The 20,213-nt window shown below is 37.0% G+C and overlaps 1 protein-coding gene and 1 long non-coding RNA gene across 3 annotated transcripts in view; one reads left to right on the top strand and one right to left on the bottom strand.

Moving 5' to 3' along the window:
* NPAS3 (neuronal PAS domain protein 3) overlaps window positions 1-20,213 on the bottom strand; it is a 952,772-nt gene that overhangs the window by 701,046 nt on the left and 231,513 nt on the right. The gene's annotated exons all lie outside the window — the stretch shown is intronic.
* The window catches only part of LOC121935783, a 3,731-nt gene continuing 867 nt past the window's right edge, over window positions 17,350-20,213 (top strand). The window contains exons 1-2 of the long non-coding RNA XR_006104850.1: window positions 17,350-17,471; window positions 19,180-19,253. This is a non-coding gene — a long non-coding RNA (uncharacterized LOC121935783). The remainder of the gene's footprint in view (window positions 17,472-19,179; window positions 19,254-20,213) is intronic.

The following is a 20,213-nucleotide window of genomic DNA, read 5'->3' as shown; positions in this document are numbered from 1 at the left end:
ACCTGCTTCTTTATCAAGCTGGGAAATGCCTAGAGTACTGATAGAAAAATGATAGTAGATATATGAGAGAATGATCTGACTGGATAGCAGACTCAAGAAGGTGAGACCAAGCCATGATCTGAATCTAGATAGGCTCACACTTCCCTCAGCATGTCAGCTGGTTTTCTTAATTATATTTAGGCTTCCAAATCAGTTAGTGATTTTGCTTATTTTTGCGTCCTGGAAAGGGCACAATAGCCATGGTGCTGCATCATGTGGACGTCCCCAGGCCAGCCCAAAATGTCAGTCTGCACAGGGCCTTGGTTGTTAAGGATTTTTAAGATGACTCTACAAACAAAACAATATTCATCTTCACACATACATATATAAAACCATTATGTCTGTGTTCTCACATTTGCAAAGCAGGAGATACTAAAATGCATGACTGTAGGTGGAACTGTCATTAAAGGGTGTGAGTAATGCAGTCTGCCCTAATTTTCAAGGTGCACATATAGCATGGATAGGTAAAGTATGGCCTCAACTCCTGATTTTTAATTCAATAAAGGGCCCCAACCCCCTAGGAGGTGAGGGATAATTTATTCATGCTTTGCCCTAAATGAAGTGCCTCTTCAACCTATTTTGGGCCCAGAGGACCTTCTCTTCAGCCGCTCCCGAATTATGAAATAGCCTGCTGGAAGAGATTTGCTGTATTACTAGTCTTGATTGCTTCAAAAAGGAAATCAAGACATATCTCTTCTGGAAGACCTTTCCAGATTAAGAATAACTCCCAGTAACCTTGCATTTGTTCATTTGACAATTGCCCTAACTGCCCCTCCTCTGTTTTTAATAATTGTTTTAATAACTGTCCAATAATTTAATTGTATTTTATTGTGGATGGGAGGGTTAGGGATATAATGAAACATGCTGTTATTGTATTTTATGGATTTTTAGTGTAAGCCGCTTCGATTGTTTGGAGAAGCAGGATAATAATAATAATTATTATTATAATTAATATTATTATTATTATTATTATTATTATTATTATTATTATTATTATTATTATTATGAGGGTTCAAATCCAAAAGTAAGCTACAGTATGAAAATGACCTTCTGTAGTAAATTTTTATTTCATTTTGTGGTTTTTGGAAGATCAGTGGGAAGGGTTGTGCTACTAGAGGGCCTTAAAAAGCCACCCACCCCGATGTATATGATAGGGGCACATAATATCCTTATAGTCTCTGGATCATTACTTAGCTTAAGAAATGTATGTAGTGCAGTGGGTTTGAATTCCCATGCAGCTATGGAAACCCACTGGATAAACCTGGGCAAGCCAGACTCTCCTGGAAGGCAAAAGCCTAAGAACAAGAAAACACCATGATAGGTTTGTCTTAGGGTCACCATAAGTCAGAAAGGTCTTGAAGGTACACAAAGGGGCTGTGCACACCAACCATTAAGGCTGGTCTGGGGGTGGAGTTGGGCGGTGTAATGCCAGGCATGGCTTCACATGGCGCACGGCATCACGGCGCTCCTCTGGTGCTTTGTACACATGATGCAGTGCCAAAGGAGCACCTCAAAGCTACAACACCACGTCTATCACATCCTTTCCAGGGCGCAAAAAAGAGCCACTTCTTGCGACTCCTTTTTGCACCTTGGAAAGGCCAGATTGGGGCTGCAGTGTGCAGTTGCTGCAGCCCCGATCCAGAGCAGCTGGATGTGGCTGCAGGCCGCCCCTTAGGAGGGGTCTGGACAGCCTCAAAAACAATGAATAGATACACATGTTAAAGCTAAACACAGAGCAGTTTAGTATCCTATATCCTTTCTTTCTTCCAGGGAATTCAGTGTGAACTACATGGCCTAGGTAAGTGTTAAGAGATTTTATATTCATGGACAGAAAACTGTTAACTACAAACTGAATGCAAGTATGGAAGAATGAGCAATATGGCATTTCTGGCTGATACACAACATTCCATATAAAGGTTGAGTATCCTTTATCTGGAATTCTGAAATCTTCCAAAATCAACAATTGTCCACAAGGGTGGTTGAGATAGAAGCACTTTTTATTTCTGATGGTTCAGTGTATACAAACTTAGTTTCATAAACAAAATTAATTAGAATATCTATAACATTACTTTCAGGCTATGTGTAAAAGGTATATATGAAACATACATGAATTTCAGCTATAGACATGGGTCCCATCACCAAGATATCTCTGTATGTCTATGCAAATATTTTAAAACCCAAAACATTTCTGGCCCCAAACATTTCAGATAAGGAATATTGAACCTGTATACATATATATGGGGTGGAATTTAATTTGGATTGTGTACTCTGTGTAGGGCTGTCCTTTGAATCAGTTTAGAGTAATCAGTGGGTTTAAAATGCCAGAATGTTGACTGAGACTAGTTTCAAGAAACATATTAACTCCCTTTGTGCAAATACCACTTGCTACAAGTTTATTTCCAGACATAGGTCACTGTGATGATTAGAACATATAAAGTCCTTTATAGCTTGAGTCCATACTATCAGTCCATATCTCCCTAAAAGAGATATACTTATTGTAATTCCCTACAGGATTCTGCCAGAGTTTTAAGACCCTTCAAAAAGAGGGTTTTGTCTTGGTCCTATATGGGAGAAGGATATGGGAGAAGGCCTTTTCAGTGGCTGCTCTCAGGATGTGGATTTTCTTCCCCCGGGAAGCTAGATTTGCCCCTCTTTGCCAGGCAAAAATGTTTTTCCATTGGCAGGCAAAAGCATTTTTATTGAGACTGACCTCTGGCTGTCAACTGTAGACCAGCTCTCAACAAACTTGAGTCCCACTTCTTGGTGTACCCTAGATAGTTTACTATCTATGAACTGTCTGCAGCAGAAAAACAGTTTTACAGTATTGGTTCACTTTATTAAATGCCAGGGTGATTGTAAATCCAATGGAATTGTCTACCAATCTTTATTTAAACTACGTAGAAGAATTCATTTGGCATCGCCTGGATTGATCCTGATGATTTCCTTAAGTGAAGTTGAAGGCTTTCATGGATGGCATCCATAGTTTTTTATGGGTTTTTTGGGCTATGTGGCCATGTTGTACAAGAGTTTATTCCTGATGTTTCACCAGCATCTGTCGCCACAAATGCTGGTGAAATATCAGGAATAAACTCTTCTAGAACATGGCCACATAGCCTGAAAAACCCACAAAAAACTATGGCTTTCCTTATGATTTTAATAAAACAAAGGATTGGCTGGGAGCAGGTAAAAAGAAAGCATATTGTTTAATTTTATTTTTATATTCTAACACCATCGGTACACTATTGAAATTTTATTACCATGGGAAACTCTTCTTTATTAGCCACAGCTACCATTAAAAAACCCCAATCCATTTAATTGTTTTAAAATCTCTTTCACCTCCACCTTCCTGTTATTGAGAAAATATCATATCAATAATCTTGCTCTTATTGGTGTATCACATGCCTTTTATGTATAGGAATAAATGGACAGGAGAAGGATTTGCAGTATTTTCAGCACAACAAGGAGCGATTAAAATGTTAATTGCAGGAAGATAAGAGCACAAAGGGCACCAAAATATAAACCATACAAAACAGAAATCAAGGAAATGGAGTTTTCACAAGTGCTAAATTTCAAAATCTTTACCATCTTTACCATCTACCCTTATCTTCCTTTTGAAATATTTGGCTGTACAGAGGAGCTTTTTACACACAATTCTGTCATTTCTTTCCCCTTCTCATAAGCATTCCTAGTCTCCCAATGTCCCTTTGACAGTATAATCAGTCAATTCAATCACAGAAATTCTATACTACAATGGTAATTTTCCCTCACTTTTTCCCCTTTACACTGTCAGTTTCAGCCACCTGCTGAAAGCACTGAGGTGGAACAGCTCAGTATTAGCTCTGAAATTAGTACCAGTCCCCAGTTAAATACTTGGCACTTGCAGTGTGGGGTAGACACTGCTAATGGCATATAAACTCATCAGTTCCACATTACTTAAGCAAGCCTGTTTCCAAGTTATCCAGAAAGCACCTCACTGGATAAAATCCCTACATATCAGTATAGATTTTATGAACTGAAGGAACAACCTCCAAATCATTTTCTAACAGCTCCAATAAACAACTGAAAACCTGTAAGTATCTTTAAGTAAAGTGTTGTTTAAACATTTTTATGGAATACAGTATAAGATACAATTTGGAAAATTATTGAAAGAATAGGGACTAATTGGTCTAAACAGCATACTTCCATGTCTTTCTAACACTGCAATTTCTGCTATGTACACAGCCAGTTTAACTGCTTATATATCCATAATATCTCACAAATCCAGCACTTGTTCTGGCCTGCTTAGCTCAGCAGGCGGTCTATGTGAAAGAGTCAGGCAACAGTGATGAAAGGCATTTACTATAGACTCCTCACAGGGTCATCAATGGACAACCTGTACAAGATTTGTGCTTTAAATAATAAATGAACTAAACACCTTCAGGTAATTGGCTGTGTGAAACCGCACACCAGGCCAGATAGCTTGTCTGTACAAAATAAAATATGATTAAATAATAAATGAACAGCGTAGAGGTTTTCCAACCAAACTAATTCTACAAGCTTTTTTAAAAGTGTATGATGAGCTGAGATGTTTTCTGGAGTTTATGCCAGGGTCATGGGGCCCTCCTCCGTCTTTGTCAATGGTAACTGTTTCAATGGTTTGTGCCTCTCCTAGTGATAATGTTTGTAACTCAGTTACTATCCTGATCCATGTAAACAACGATAATACAACACTGAATAAACTATCCAGGGTAAACAAAAAACAGGGATTCAAACTTATTAAAGGCTGGTCTACAGTCACAAAATAACCACACCAATAAAAACAACAAAATATTAAAATATAACAAAACTTTTAAAGCCTCCTGTATGTTCTTAGGGTGCATGTTTAACTTCAATAGTAGTAATAGTACAAGCCCCAGGAAAATGGAAGCAATGGGGATGGTACTGGAAATAAACTCATGCAAAAGTTTTGGAGTCAGTCTGCAACATATGACCCTGGACTTCTCCACAGTCTAAAGAATGACTTCCTCTTCACCCAAAGATTCACAAATGTATAACTCTCTACTCACTTTCAGAACAATGAACATAAGTTAGTAATAATGAGATTGTCAAATTGTGAGTTTAGCACAAAGGACTGTCCCTCATCATTGGTAAGCACTGCCTGCACATGATACAAAGGCCCTACCTATGTCACCTGAGATGTACAGAATGTCCGAACTTTTCATTTTGCTGATAGATGCTGGAATTCTGAAAAACATATTGTTTGTAAATCCAGCAGATAGGAATCCTTTTGTTTCACAATGCTAAATAGCTCTATACAAACAACAGCAGCAACAAGATCATTACCAAGCTATTTATCAAATCTAAGTCAAAAACTACACATAATTACAATTAATAGAGATATGGCATCTTTCACATTATAGAACGTCAATATTAAGAACATGTTTTTCTGGCATCACAAATAAAGCTACAGCTAGTAGCAATGAAGGCTGAAAGGAAATGGACTAAAAATTTACACACCTCTCCTTTAATGCCAAAAGGTTGGCTGGTGCAAACTGGCACCTGACATAGGACTTATGTTTTATGGAAGTAACTTTAATGAAAAGAAAGCATGGTTCATTGCTAAGGGACATTCTTTTGTTTGTTTTCATCTTTGATAGTCAAAAGGACTTTCACTGCCCTGATAATGCTACCTTCATATGCTTCTACCTCCTGCTGTATCTATGGACTCTTCTTGTTCAGTTTCTTAGGTAGCAGTTTCTGTCAGCAATTTGGAACTATTTGAATCAATGCCCTGGAAGCTTGGAAAACTTAAATGCTCTTTCTTTCTGCATTCCTTCTAGAGCCTTTTCTATTTTTTTGGTGATTAATATTATTTTTCACATATTTTCTGTGTTCTAGAGATCAAACACAAGCTGACTGCTTAAGTACAACTCTTTGTCTTCTCTTCTCCATGCATATACATAGGCAAATGTATTCTTCTACTTACAGCCCAATCCAAAGCAATTTTCTAGTCCGCTTTAATGGGCCAAAAGCCTTTCTGGTCAATTCATTATTTAGATTTGGATTAACTGGACACAGTTTTCTCAGCTTGTTACTGTTTTCCATTTTATTGTATTGCATTGTCTGTTCTTCTCTTAAAGGTTAAACATTCTAATTATCACATTACATAGATTTTTGTTTTTCTGGTATTCTTGTATTCACTATAAATGTGTGTGTGAGAGAGTATGAAATATAAATATATTAGAGAGAAAGAGAAGTTATGTATGGAGAATTAATTCTATCTTCTGTTTATATTTTCATTTGTGATTTATAGTACCAGGCCTTTTCTTCAATTAACAATAGGGATGGGAAAGAGTATATGAGGGGAAATAAGGCGACTTTAATCAGATTATAGCTAGATTTAAATTCATGCTTTTTGAAAATACAGTATCAAACAATACTAATGAGGAAGGGAAAATATAGAAATGCATTATAAATATATTTAAATTCATGCATACATACACATACCTAAAAGCTCTAAATGCTCTAAATGAGGTGCATGGGCAAGTGGAAGCTACCTCTTTAAAAACACAAATAGCATTTATGCAGCAGATAATCCAAAGTCTCACTGACCTTGGCAGCCTTGCAGAGGTAATCTTTGCATAGATGAATTATTCTTGAACAATTGCTCTAATGTATCAGGCACAAGCATACTGTCCTTCAATATTAGCCATGCTTGTCTTTCCACCTATTTTTTAACAAACATATTTATTAAGGTCGTAGCAAGGCAAGAAATCTTACTCTTTCCTTGCAATATACTCTCATCTCAAACCCCCAGAAAAACACACACAGGAGGCAGGAAGATGCTGAAGATGACAACTACATGTACAACATTTCCCTTTAATTTGATGATTTCTTAAGACCAGACAGGACTATAATTAGATGAGTAGCTGGCTCTGTTGTGAACATGCACCCAAGTAGAACCTGAACTCAATACATTCAAACAATATTTTACTTCTTGCAACATTAAAAAATAAAACTGTTAAGTCTTTGATGAACTCGCTATGGAAATTTTCTTTTCTTATTCTGAAATGGAAATTCAATTTTCAATTTTTTAAAACTATAATTACCAATTCAGTGCCAGAATTTGACCAAAACTAACAGAACCAAAACATGCTGTTCTAGTGATGAAGAAAGCCTTATCTCCTGAGCTCATGGATCTTACAGCACTTTTGAGACTAACTGAGAGAAAGAAGTTGGTAGCTTAAGCTTTCATAGATTTAAAAATACTTCATCAGATGCTCTGATAAATAAACTTCAGATTATTTTTAGTTGTCTGAAATGATTCTGCTGTGGAACTTCTACTTAGGAATGTAAAAATGTTCACTCTGTTTTGTACCTGATTTTAAAAAACAAGGTTTAAAAGAAGGAAAGGGAGAATATCTGATGAAGTAGACTTGAATGTACGAAAGATTATGCTACCACATTATTTCTCCCAGGGCCTATACAGACAAGCAGAATACCAAAGGTCAGCCCTATGGTATCCTGCCCATGGTTCCCACATGGTTCCATCCCTCGGCCAGTGCAGCATCAAGAGTGCTCACAAGGTGACTTACTGCTGTGCTGTGGAGCTGCCACCATGCACCCCTTACCTACCATGCCATCACATCCATTCTGAAAGTCCCTGTCATAGCCCATCAAGGTGGAAATGGGGCATCTTGTTACAGCACCCCCTTCAATATCACAAGCCGTGGTGGGTGTTTTCAGAGCAGATACAACAGTGGTGGCAGGTAATGTGATCTGCCAGCTGTTGTGGCAGAGTTTCCAGGAAACTCCACTGCAAACAGTCAGACCATGTTAAAGGACTTTGGGACTGATCAGCATTCAGACTGGCCAATTCCAGACTGGAACTATTGATCTGTACTGTCCATATGGATGATGCCAGGCCAGGAGGAACACAGGCTTTAGACCATGCATTCAGCCCCTTAGTTAGTCTCAAAGGCACTGCAAGATCTCTTTGCATACTGATTCAGACCAACATGACTATGTTTTTGAATTCTCCTTCCTGAGCTCATATTTATCATGCATCTAGGTGAAAAGACAGAATTTGGGAATCCATTTGGACAGCAGGCCAAAACTGTCCTGCTCTACTCCGAATGCATTTAGGGATGTACATCTTTGTTTCTTTCTTGCATGTTAGAAAAATTTCAAAAGTTTTGTCATTGCTTGGTAATTATAACAGAGTTTTTGTAGTTTTCAATAATTTTTCGTATTTCAGGACAAGTTTGCAAAAATATTGGTTATACAAACAATAACTTTGCACAGGAAATATAGTATTTTGTGTACATCTGGAGGGAAAACCCCCTATTTTTTTAAAAAAAAAAACTTGGTCTTTTTACTGTCACTTGAGGATGTAAAATCTTATAGCAGTTAACAAGTTTTTAATGAGATGTCTCATCATGCTGAGACAACCTCTTTCCTAATCAAGCTCCAATAAAAAAAAAAAGAGTGAACATTCTTTGCAACCCTAAGTGGAAGTCCCGCAGCAGAATCTTTACAAAGAACTAAAAATCATTTTATTGTTGTTGTGTGCCTCCAAGTAATTTCTGTCTTATGGCAAGCAAGTGTTATTATTTACTTTGTCAAGTCTTGTCACTTCAAGGTTTGGAAAACAAAGGGGGTAGAAAAAAAGTCTTTTTAAAACCAAAATTGACAAAATCTCTTAGTCACAATGGACACTGGCTGGAAGATTTGGGAATTATTGTTCTTTAAAAAGCCACAAAACTTCTTTTTTCCTATAAAACAATTTATTTCCAAGAGCCTAGTGAAGGAAATGGGTCACTTTGACTCAGACAACAATACAGTAATCTATTCAGGAAATAAAAAAGAAGAAGAAATAGGGTGGCTTTCATACTAAGGAAAGATAAAGCTAGAGCACTCAAAGGATACAACTTAAAGTCAGACCGTATATTATCAATAAAGCTTCAGGGTAAACCTATAAAATTCACAATAATCCAGGTATATGCACCAACCACAGATGCAGATGAAGATGAAACTGGGAGATTCTATGATGCAATCCAGGAAAAAAATTGACAACATACGATCACAAGATTGCAAACTAATCATTGGAGACTTGAATGCCAAAGTTGGCAACAAAGAAGAAGAAAAAATAGTAGAAAGATTTGGATTAGGAACAAGAAACAAAGCAGGGGAGCATCTGATAGAATTCTGTGAGGCCACACCCATTCATTACAAATATCTGCTTCATCAAACCAGATAGGAGACTATAAACCTGGACATCAACAGATGGTAACAACAAAAACCAGATAGGCTACATAATTGGAAGTAGAAGATGGAGAAGCTCTAGCCTTGTGGCCAAAACCAGACCAGGAGCTGACTGTGACATAAATCGCAAACTTCTCATAACAAAAATCAGAATTAAGCTGAAGAAGAAAGCAAAAACCACCATTATACCAAAATATGACCTGAATAACTTTTCAAATGGACTCACGAGCAATGTAAGAAACAGAGTTGAACTATTGAGTATAATCGACCAGGAATCTGAAGAACTGTGGACAGAATTCAATGACATAATTAAGGATGAATGCAAGAAAACACTAATAGTGGCCAAAAAGAAAGATAAGAAACAATGGATGACAGATGAAACACTTCATGCAATAAAAGAAAGAAGAAAAGCAAAAGCTTTTTTGGAGGGAGATAGGAACAAAGCCAGAAGAATGAACACAACTGTCCAAAGTCTGACATGCAGGAATAAGGAGAAATGCAGAGAAACAGAAGAAAACAACAAAAAGTGAAGAATGAGAGACCTCTATTAAAAATCAGAGAAATTGAAGCCAAGTTCAAACTGAGGGCTGGGATGCTCTATGGAGGAAAAAAACATTATACAGGAATTAGAAAAAATAAAAAGATGCCAGAGGCAATACACAGAAGAGTTATACTAAAGAAATGAGGGAATGAATGATATTTGGAATGAGAAGTCATATGAAGACGAACCCTAAATTCTAAGAAGTGAAATGGAATCTGCCATAAAGGAAATGGGAAAAAATAAATCACCAGGAACAGATGATATGCCAGTTGAACTGATACAGTGCCTACAGACAGATGCAACTTTAGTACTAACTGCAATATACCACAAATATGGAAAACAAAGTGGTGGCCAACAGACTGGAAATGCTCAATATACATACTAATCCACAAAAAAGGAGATACTAAAGACTGCAGCAACTATAAGACTGTAGCACTAATCTCACATGCAAGCAAAATAATGCTCAAAGTTCTGCAGCATAGACTCCAACCATACATGGAAAGAGAAATTCCAGAGGTGCAAGCAGAATTCAGAAAAGGAAGGGGCACCAGGGAGCACATTGCAAATATGTGATGGCTAATGGAGTGCACCAAAGAATTCCAAAAAAAGAATCAGCATATGTTTTATGGACTACAGCAAAACATTTGATTGTATAGATCATTAAAAGCTATGGAATGCACTCTAAGACATGAGAGTGCCGCTATATCTGATAGTCCTGATGAGGAATCTGTACCAGAGTGGTTCCCAATAGGCAAAGAGGTCAGGCAAGGCCTATCACCTTACTTGTTTAACTTGTATGCTGAAAACATCATAAGAAAAGCAGAATTAGAATCAGAAAAAGGAGGAGAGAAGATAGGAGGAAGCAAGATTAACAACCTAAGATATGCAGACGACACCATAATATTAGCAGAAGACATTCAGGAATTGGGACAGTTAATAAGGAAAGTCAAAGATGAAAGTGCAAAGGCAGATCTGATGCTGAACATAAAGAAAATAAAAGTAATGACCACAGAAGAAATACACAAATTCAATCTAAACAATGAGGAAATTGAAATAAATAATTCCCATATCTAGGATCAAATATTGCAGTCAAGAAATAAGAAGACTAGGAATGGGAAGGGCAGCTATGAAAGAACTGGAAAAGATACTGAAGAGAAAAGACATACAACTGAGCACCAAAGTCAGAATCGTTCAGGCCATTGTATTTCCAATTACTATGTACAGATGTGAGAGCTGGATAGTGAAGGAAGCAGACAGAAAGAAAATTTAAACTCATTTGAAACGTGGTGCTGGAGAAGAGTACTTAGCATACCATGGACAGCCAAGAAGACAAATGGGTTCCTGAACAAATCAGACCAGGGATCTCCTTGGAAGCCAAGATCAAGTTGAGACTATCATACTTTGGCCACATAATGAGAAGGCATGGATCACTAGTAAAAACAATAATGCTAGGGAAAGGTAGAGGGTAGAAGAAAGAGAGGAAAACCTCAAACCAGATGAATGAATGAATGAATGAAATTTTATTTCTATACCGCTATTCCTTGCAGATCACAGCGGTTTACAAAAATCACCATCAAAAAACACTACAATACATCAACCCATAACCCAATAATACAAAACCCACGATACCAATTTAAAAAACAATACAAAGTATCCTAAAACATTTCATACAATCATTCATAATCTAAAAACCGATTTAAAACCATACAACAAATTAGCTGGATCAAACAATATGCACAAGGGAGAGAAAGGATAACATCAAGGCATATGAGGGAAGGCTTGATGGAAAAGAAAGGTCTTCAGATTTTTCCTAAAGAGATCTAGGGAGGTTGCTGAGTGGAGCTCGTCGGGCAAAGAGTTCCAGGTCTGGGGGGGCCACGATGGAAAATGCTCTTTGTGAAGAAGACACAAACCTTGCCTTAGGAACTCTTAATAGATGTTTTCCGCCCAATCTGAGAGTGCAGAGCGGACTGTATGGGGAGAGGCAGTCCTCCAAGTACCCTGGGCCCAAGCCATTAGGGCTTTATAGGTCATAATCAACACCTTGTATTGTGCCCAGAAGCGAATAGGCAGCCAATGTAGATCTTGCAATATAGGTGTTATATGGCTAGTCCTGGAACATCCAGTGACCATCCAGTGACCAGATAGACTCAATCAGGGGGGTTATAGGCAAAGGCTTGCAGGATGTGGGCAGAGCAGTGGAGGATAGGGATTCTTGGAGATGTTCCATCCATGCGGTCACCATGAATCAGAACTGACTTGAGGGCAGCTAACAACAAAATGAAGGAAATAGATGTGCTGAAGTAAAAAGCCTAGCCTGTCTAGAAAGGGAGTTCCAGATGCTTCTGTCAAATGTTCGTAGGAGGATGGCAGGATTGAGAGAAACCAAACCCTTGAAAATCAGAAGAATGTAAGCAGATGCATAGGGTAAGTAGATGCATCCTCTGAATTTGGCACAATATAGCTTGAATTATATGAGCTGAGACTGGAGCCTGGTGTGTTTGTCATCTTGTTTGGTTAACAAGTGACTGGAATAAACTAGTTGTGGTGTTCTGCCAGTTCTTTAGTTCCCTGGAGATTTGCTCTAAAGGCATACCGATATGCATTTCAAAGGAAACTTCAACATATAGCAATAGACATTGCTATTCTACATCAGCTTTCCAAACTAATTTAATATGCTTTTGTCAAATACTCGTTTTAGTACTTGTACATTTTTCATAATAAAATATATTGCACCTATCAGATAGGTGTCAGAGGTCTGCACAAATGGATGGTCAGACTTTCATGTCATTAATGAACAGTCCAGGACCAGTAGGTGGTTTGTTATGTATACATTATGCACAGACTGTAGTTTCTGAAATACAGTTTGGACAGTGTTTTCCATCAGATGCATGGATCACATAAGCAGGAGACAGATTTTGCAAATTATTCTCTCAAAAAATAGATAAATGAATTTCATATTTATGCTACTGAAGGGAAAATTGCAATCATGATAGAGCAATGCAGGAGAAATAGGGTATATGTGTTTGATATATTGGATAGCCTTGTCTGTGACTGTTCATGCAGTGTAAGAATTTCTTTATCCAAGGACAAGTTCTTTCACCTTCCCATCTGTCCTGTGATTTTTTTTTAATGTCTAAGACAGGTGGCCTGTTGGAAACCTAAAACCCTATGGATACAAAATATGATTAAAATCTGATGTTGGTATCCACAATAAAGAAGAGCTTCATGTTTAGTCAAGAATTTGTAACTAACCTGCATAAACATGCCAAAGGCAATTTAAACTCCACTTAACCAAAAACATCTCTAATGCAAGTTCCGTATATGCACTTTCAAAATATTGCACATAATTATTCACACACACACACATACACACATGTACAGTCTGCATACTTTCAGATAAAGCTTCATTAAATATAATTTAAATCAAAGCACATTCATCATCATAAAATAAAAGATTGATGTTTTCAACCACCTATTCTGGGAGGTAGGGGTGAGATTCCATGATGACTATTACTAATGCACTGTAATAAATGCTAACAATTTCCAAGATTTCTCATCTTTATGCCATATCTTATGTCTGTGGAATTTCACATAGAAATTGGTATCTCACAAAGATTTTAACACTGCTGACACAAAACAAAAACAACCCAGTTCAATGTTTTAAATATTAGAATTGAGTGAAGTATAAGAGCTGAGACATGCAGCCTAGAAGGCTTTGCTGTATTATATTGCATGTTAGGGACTATGCATGGCCATGCTAGCTTAGAAAATTGTATTTTGTGCTTTTAGTAATCTCTTTCATATCAAAGTGCAGAGACACTGGGCAGCAAAATATCTCAGCTCTGCTTGTGACAGATTCTCAAAGATTTCCACTTTAGCTTCCCCCCCACCCCCATGACAGGGTAGTAGTCATAATAGTGGTATTTTGTTGGTTTTGTTTTTTTTTAAGAAAAGTAGAATTACTTGATATCCAGTAGTGTTTTGTGTACAAAAATCCCCCTCTCATAATCTTTTAAAATAAATTTTAATTGCACAATTGTATGTGACATATGTACATTTGATCAGTGAATCCATCTTTCCTTTGCCGCTTAAGAGTTATATCCCATGATATTTAGAACCCTACAAAAGTAGGAAAGAATATTTTAAAATGTGTGAAAAATGTTTGGAAACCTTATTTCTTAAGCGTTGGGAAAAACTGATGAGTAGAATCCTAGACAGACAAGAATCTTCACAAATTGAGACTTATTCCACAGGAAAAAATGCATACAGTTTTCTTTGCACAGAAAACAAGTTTTCTGCAAAAACAAAAACAACACAGCAGAAAGAAAAATATCTTGGTAGTAAACAAGCTTAGTGTGTAGAAAACAGCATTTTCTGCACAAAAAATAAGAAAAAATAATGCAGTTGCACATGAAAAAATGTACGTTTGTTTTCAGCATATGCAGGGTTACCAGATGTCCTCCTTTTTCCAAGACATGTCATACATTTCAGCTTTCTGTCCAGGAGGAATTTCCAAATGTTCTCCATTTTGAGCATGACTAAGAAGCAGGAATTTATATTTCTATTGGTGTTTTTATCTTTTATTTTGTAAATTTCCTATATTTTTCTTGAATGTCCTACATTTTGCAATGCCTTATCCTCTTTTGTGGTTAGGACATCTGGCCACCCTGAGCATACATCCCAGATTTTCAATAGTCTTCAATGACTTTCTTACAGAAACAAGAAAAATCATACAATTATTCATTCTGGTCTCTAAGAACAATATTTATGAAGATTCACACCCCTAAACCTTGAATGGATCTGGAAACCTGACAGTATGAATGCAGAAGAATTCTGTATTGCAACTTCATTAAAGAGATATCCTGAGCTCAACAACATTTTATTTAGAACAAATGATAAAGTGTGTGTGCACATTCAGGTACATCAGTAGTTGTTTTTTTTAAAAGCATTGGATATAAAAATCCTTCTGGCACATTAATAAGATTTTTTTTCTTTTATAAGCTCCCCCCACACACACACTTTTCATGGACTCTAGCCCAAGTTTATGCCAACAAAAACTTAAAAATCCTTAAGATATTATACTTGGTTGTTGTTTTTCTGCAATAGGCTACACAGAACCATTAAAGCTAACCATTATTACAGTGTTGTATACAATATACTGTCTATATTAGCAAAGAGTGGTACTTGTGGTTCTTAGCTACCTTTCCCCCTCACTTCAAAGCCTCTTTCAACAAGAGGCATTGCACACTGGATTGCAAGTATCTCTCCCACCTCACATGGAAATTCATATGTGTTTCTGTGCACATTTGTCTAAATGTCCATATTTTTGTGTACAGCTTTAAGAATATGGTGTGTATAGCATTTTGTCCCATTAACTAAAATATTATTTTGTGTATTTTACGCTATCTGCAGATTTTTCAAATTTACGCATTTGCTGGAAACAGTTTTGTGGCGCACAAATGGATTGGAAAACATGTATGGATAACATGGATAACAAATTATATTTCGATCTATATTTAGGCCCAGGAACTGTGCGCTGTATAAACTGAAAATGAAATGAAATGAACAAATTGCTCTCACATAGTTTACGAGTGTGTCTCATCCTTGCAAATTCTGTAAAATGGACTAGACAAAGGCTCCAATGTTCAGGGAATAGAAGACTGCTGTGTTGAACTATCTGGCATTTTTCCTTGGCCTCAAGTTGCTGCAGATCATAAATTACCTTACTTGCATAATTTATGTTAAGCATACACTTTGGGGTTTGATGCATAGACAAGTAAGGCTATTATTAGAATAGAGAATACATCTTACTCAATTCTTCTGAAAAATTCAAAATAAGCACTAAGAGATTAAAATGTTGTCAAATGATACAGTGCAGGTGATATTGGCAGGTATGAGAACAACAAGTTTATAGACTAAATGGTCATATGTATTTTCAAGTATTACTCAGGTAAAAAGAATGTGAATTGAAATCTATTGAGTTCAAAAGTTTTGCATGGAATACTAAGTGATTATTGCTGCAGATAATTAAAATTTAAAATATTAAATTATTTAGCATGTTCTAAATAATTGAGAGAATTTTAAAATCCTAAGCAGAGTAAGAATGGAAATAGCTATACAATATATTGCCAACGCCTATATAACAGAAGCTACTCATTGCCCTACACCTACATTATTTTTATTGATGTAAAAAGTGAATTTCAAAAGCCTCATAAATGAAATTAAAACTATATTGATCTGCATTCTGTGAAAGAGAAAATGGAAATCTATCCTCTGAGGAACACTCAGTAGATATATTTCCAATACATGTTCAATCGGTAGTATTCAGCCATACTTCCTGCTGAATACATGCCACACTCTGTCAAAAAAGTGTTCACTATAAACCTGATTTCAGTGTCTCTAGTTTAATTTTACTATTAAATGTTACTTAGATAATTAATTTCTTCTGATGATCAATTGTATACAGATGAACAGATTTACAACCTGTGATGACAGGATTTCTCGAGTTACCATTAAATTGTGGACAAGAGACATGTGGAAACAGCTTGGTACTTGATCAAGATTTCATTTGGTTTCATTTAGTTTAAATCAATGTATGCCTCTGAGAAACATCTCACATTTATTTGTATCCTGCATTTCCACCACTCATGGCCCAAAGTGGTGTAAAACAATAATATAAAAATAATGAAATGGAAGAAAATATTTGTTTAAAAATGCTTTAAAATTCAGAAGAGTGTAAAAATCAATTGTGTCCTTCCATTTGCCGAATGGTTTGTGATCCCACTGTACCTTTCTGTTTATAAAGACACCTTTAATCACTGGAAGCAAGGAGACTAATTTGACTAATTCTCTCCCATAGTCTTTAGTATTCACCAAAAATCAAAAGGTTTGGGAGACCCTCCAGAACCACATGGAAGGTGGCATGGAGGTCTATTGTGAAAGTGAGATAAATGAAAATTGCCTCCCATCTTTCTGAATAAAAAATTCTTCCACACACAGGATTATTGTACTTATTTCTAGAAGAGCACCACTGGCGATAAGCCAATTTTCAAAAACATAAAAAGTGGGTAAAACATTAGTGAAATCAATTAAAAGAACCAGCTAAAACTACTTACAACATATTTAAAAGTCAGTTTATGGGCAAAAGACATGTCTAAATGAAAATATTTTTGTGTGCTGGCAGAAGGTAAACAGATCTGCCTACCAGAAATAAGGCTAGCCAGAATGATAAGCCAAGGTTTTGTTCCTGGCTTAGTATTCTGGCGTGTTGGAAAAAGAACAGGGCAGAGCTCCCAGTCAGGACAGACTGGTAAACAAGCAATGAATGTAGGATCCCTAGTTTGTTGGGCTGCTCCTTCAGGCAGGAGCATCTCACTGCACCAATGCAGTTGTGGGTTATTCTGACATCTGCAGTAGATGCACTAGTTTTATGTGACTATGTGTATGCATTTTGCAATATAATCAAGATGTAGTCATAAACAAGCTCCTAATCAAATTTTTAAATTGGTGTTACAGTGTGCCCGCATCATATGCTGAAAGCGGCGTGAGGAGGAAGGGGTGGCACATTCCCAAAAATCAGCCCCTGGGGAACACATCCGGAATGGAATAGGAACTTCCGGCAGCAGTGACGGTGTTCTCCTGTGCGGTAAACTGCATTCTATGCCACTTTGCGTTCCCATCCTGCTCCCTTTTGTAATGCGACAGGCCTGTTCTGGGGCTTGTGTGATAGAATCATAGGTTATGACCTATAAAGACCTAATCAGCTTATGTCTGAAGGATGTATCTTCCCATATGAGTCTGCATATGTTTTGAGACCTTCCGGGGGTGGGACGTCTCTTTGTTCCACCACTTTCAATGCCACATCTGATGTAAACACAGGAAGAGGGCTTCTTGTGGATGCTCCTTATCTTTGGAGCTCACTTCCTAAAGAGGTGCCCTCCATGCTATCTGTCCACAGATGTGTGAAGTCTTTTTTGTTTTTACATGCCTTTGAAGATTAATTGCTCAAGGAAATCAGGCTTTACTTAATGTGCTGTATTATCTATTTGTTACAGTTTGCCCTCCCCATATGCTGGGGATCCGTTCTGGAAGCACCATAGGAAATAATGAGGTGCATTCCCACAGCAGTGCACGGGGTGTGCTGTGTGAATATGCACCCCATTATTTCTGCCTGGGCTTGCCTTCCAGGTGAGCGCAAAACCGTGGAAGGCAAGCCCGCCTATAAGGAGGGCCGATTGTATTTTCTTTTTATGATTTAAACAGTTTTAATTTTTTGACAGTCTAATTACATTTTAAATTTTTGTATGAGGTGAATAATAATAACAACAACAACAACAACAACAACAGCAACAACTTGAGCATCCATGGATTTTGTTGTCCACGAGGGGTCCTAGAACCAAACCCCCGTGGATAACAAGGGCCCACTGTAATAACTATATGCAAACCATCCACCCTGATCTGCAGCATCTGTAGCTGCATGACTCCTGCTGCTGTATGGCTCCCCTCAGCCTTGATTATTAGTTAGGTAATAAAAGTTGCAGTACCAAATTTCTGGGAGGATAGACATTATGGAAGAATTTAGAGACCTTTCTTTGAGGACTGTTGGAAACAGATTGCTGGGGTAGGAAGATCTCAGAATGACCAAGCAAAGCAATTCTTCTGATCCTGTGATGCATTACACCTTCATAATTCTTTTTCTACTAGCCAAATACTTGCAAACACTGTGGGACTTTTTTATTGCCACTTAAAGATCCAGAACCCTGCTGTTTGCATTGCTGTTTCTGTCAAACACCTCAGTGAATGTAGAAATCAAAGGACAGTAAACTGAGGGTTTGGCACTAACAAACTGAAAGGCTTTGCCCTAATTTTTATCTAATTGTAATTATAGCTTGATAAGTATACTACTAAAGCGAGAAAGCACTGATATTATTCAATGCTTTGTTTATTGCCTATTATAGGAAATAGTGTATTTTATAATGATTTTTAAAATACAGCTATATTAACAGATACATTTTAAAACTATAGTTTTTAATATATAATACTGTTAAACATTAATAACAATTGCATCTTTTGTTTAATTTTAATTTGTTCAATTTTATTTCTACTATATGTTTACAATCTGATTTTCAGTTGCTTAAATAAATTTATTATTTTGAGGGAGGGTTGGGGTTTGGGATTTTTTAAATTATAATTTTTAATTGTTTGATGTTTTATTTATACTGTTGGAATCCGCTTTGATTCCTTTGAGGAAAAGCGGAATACAAATTATTATTATTATTATTATTATTATTATTATTATTATTATTATTATTATTATTATTTCTAGATTGAAGGGATGTGAATATTTATTCTAGGTTGAAAGGATATGAAAAGATGATGAAATCCTCCAAAGAAGAAAGAAGAATACAACTTCATCTACCATTTGCAGGTCCAGTCATGAAAGGGAGAGTGGAAGACAAGGGAGCAATAAACACACACATGTTAGAGTAAAACATGGTGATAACTTTACTCTTAATAGCTCTTAGGGCCTTGTTCAAGCATAGGGCATAGGTCCAGACATCAAATGATCCACATGCTGTCTAATCAAATCCTCAGTCTAGCTTGCCTACTGGAGAAAATCATGGGATGCAAGCCACAGGGATTCAATGGGTGTAAGCCACTGTGTGGATTTCTTTGCCACCTGAGACTGAAGCAAGTACAACCACCTCATTTACCCCCAGATTCATTCCTAAGGCGGATCCTCAAAATGAGGAGACAGCCTTTCAGGCTTCATCCTTTTGATCATCCTGAAGGCAGGGAACCGTCCAATTAAAAAGATTGCATGTACAGCGCTATGTAAATTTACAGCGCTTTATAAATAAAGGTTAATAATTAATAACATAATAATAAAATTACTTTTCAAAGCTGTGACAATGAACATCAGAATAAAACAGCAAAAGAAATACAAGACATTTTGGAATACTAAGAAAGAAGCTCAAACTGTCCTACCTGGAAGAACTCTTTGAAGTTATCCAGGTAGACCAGAGTGAAGACTGCATAAGGTGATCTACCTAGAAAAGTTCTGCCCTCCCCCACAAAACAACTAAGATCCAAAACACACCACAGAACTAATCCATTTCAAGACCGCTTTACCGCTGTAGCTTAGTGCTAGGGAATACTGGGAATTGTAGTTTATTGTGGCACCAGAACACTCTGACAGAAAAGGTTAAATGTCCCACAAAACTACAGTTCTCAGAATTCCCTAGCATTGAGCCAGAGGAGTCAAATTGTTTTCAAACTGGGTTATTTCTGCAGTGTGTTTTGGACCTTAGTCAGCTTTTGACTGGTCAGTCCCATGGGGCCCCCCCAAAAGCCTCACTTGATCATTCAGAAAAAGGGTGACAACACT

Source organism: Sceloporus undulatus, chromosome 1, assembly GCF_019175285.1.
Source record: "Sceloporus undulatus isolate JIND9_A2432 ecotype Alabama chromosome 1, SceUnd_v1.1, whole genome shotgun sequence".
In the NCBI taxonomy this organism is placed as follows: Eukaryota; Metazoa; Chordata; class Lepidosauria; order Squamata; family Phrynosomatidae; genus Sceloporus; species Sceloporus undulatus.
Note: the sequence above shows the minus strand (reverse complement) of the source record. Positions and strands in the feature narration are given on the sequence as shown.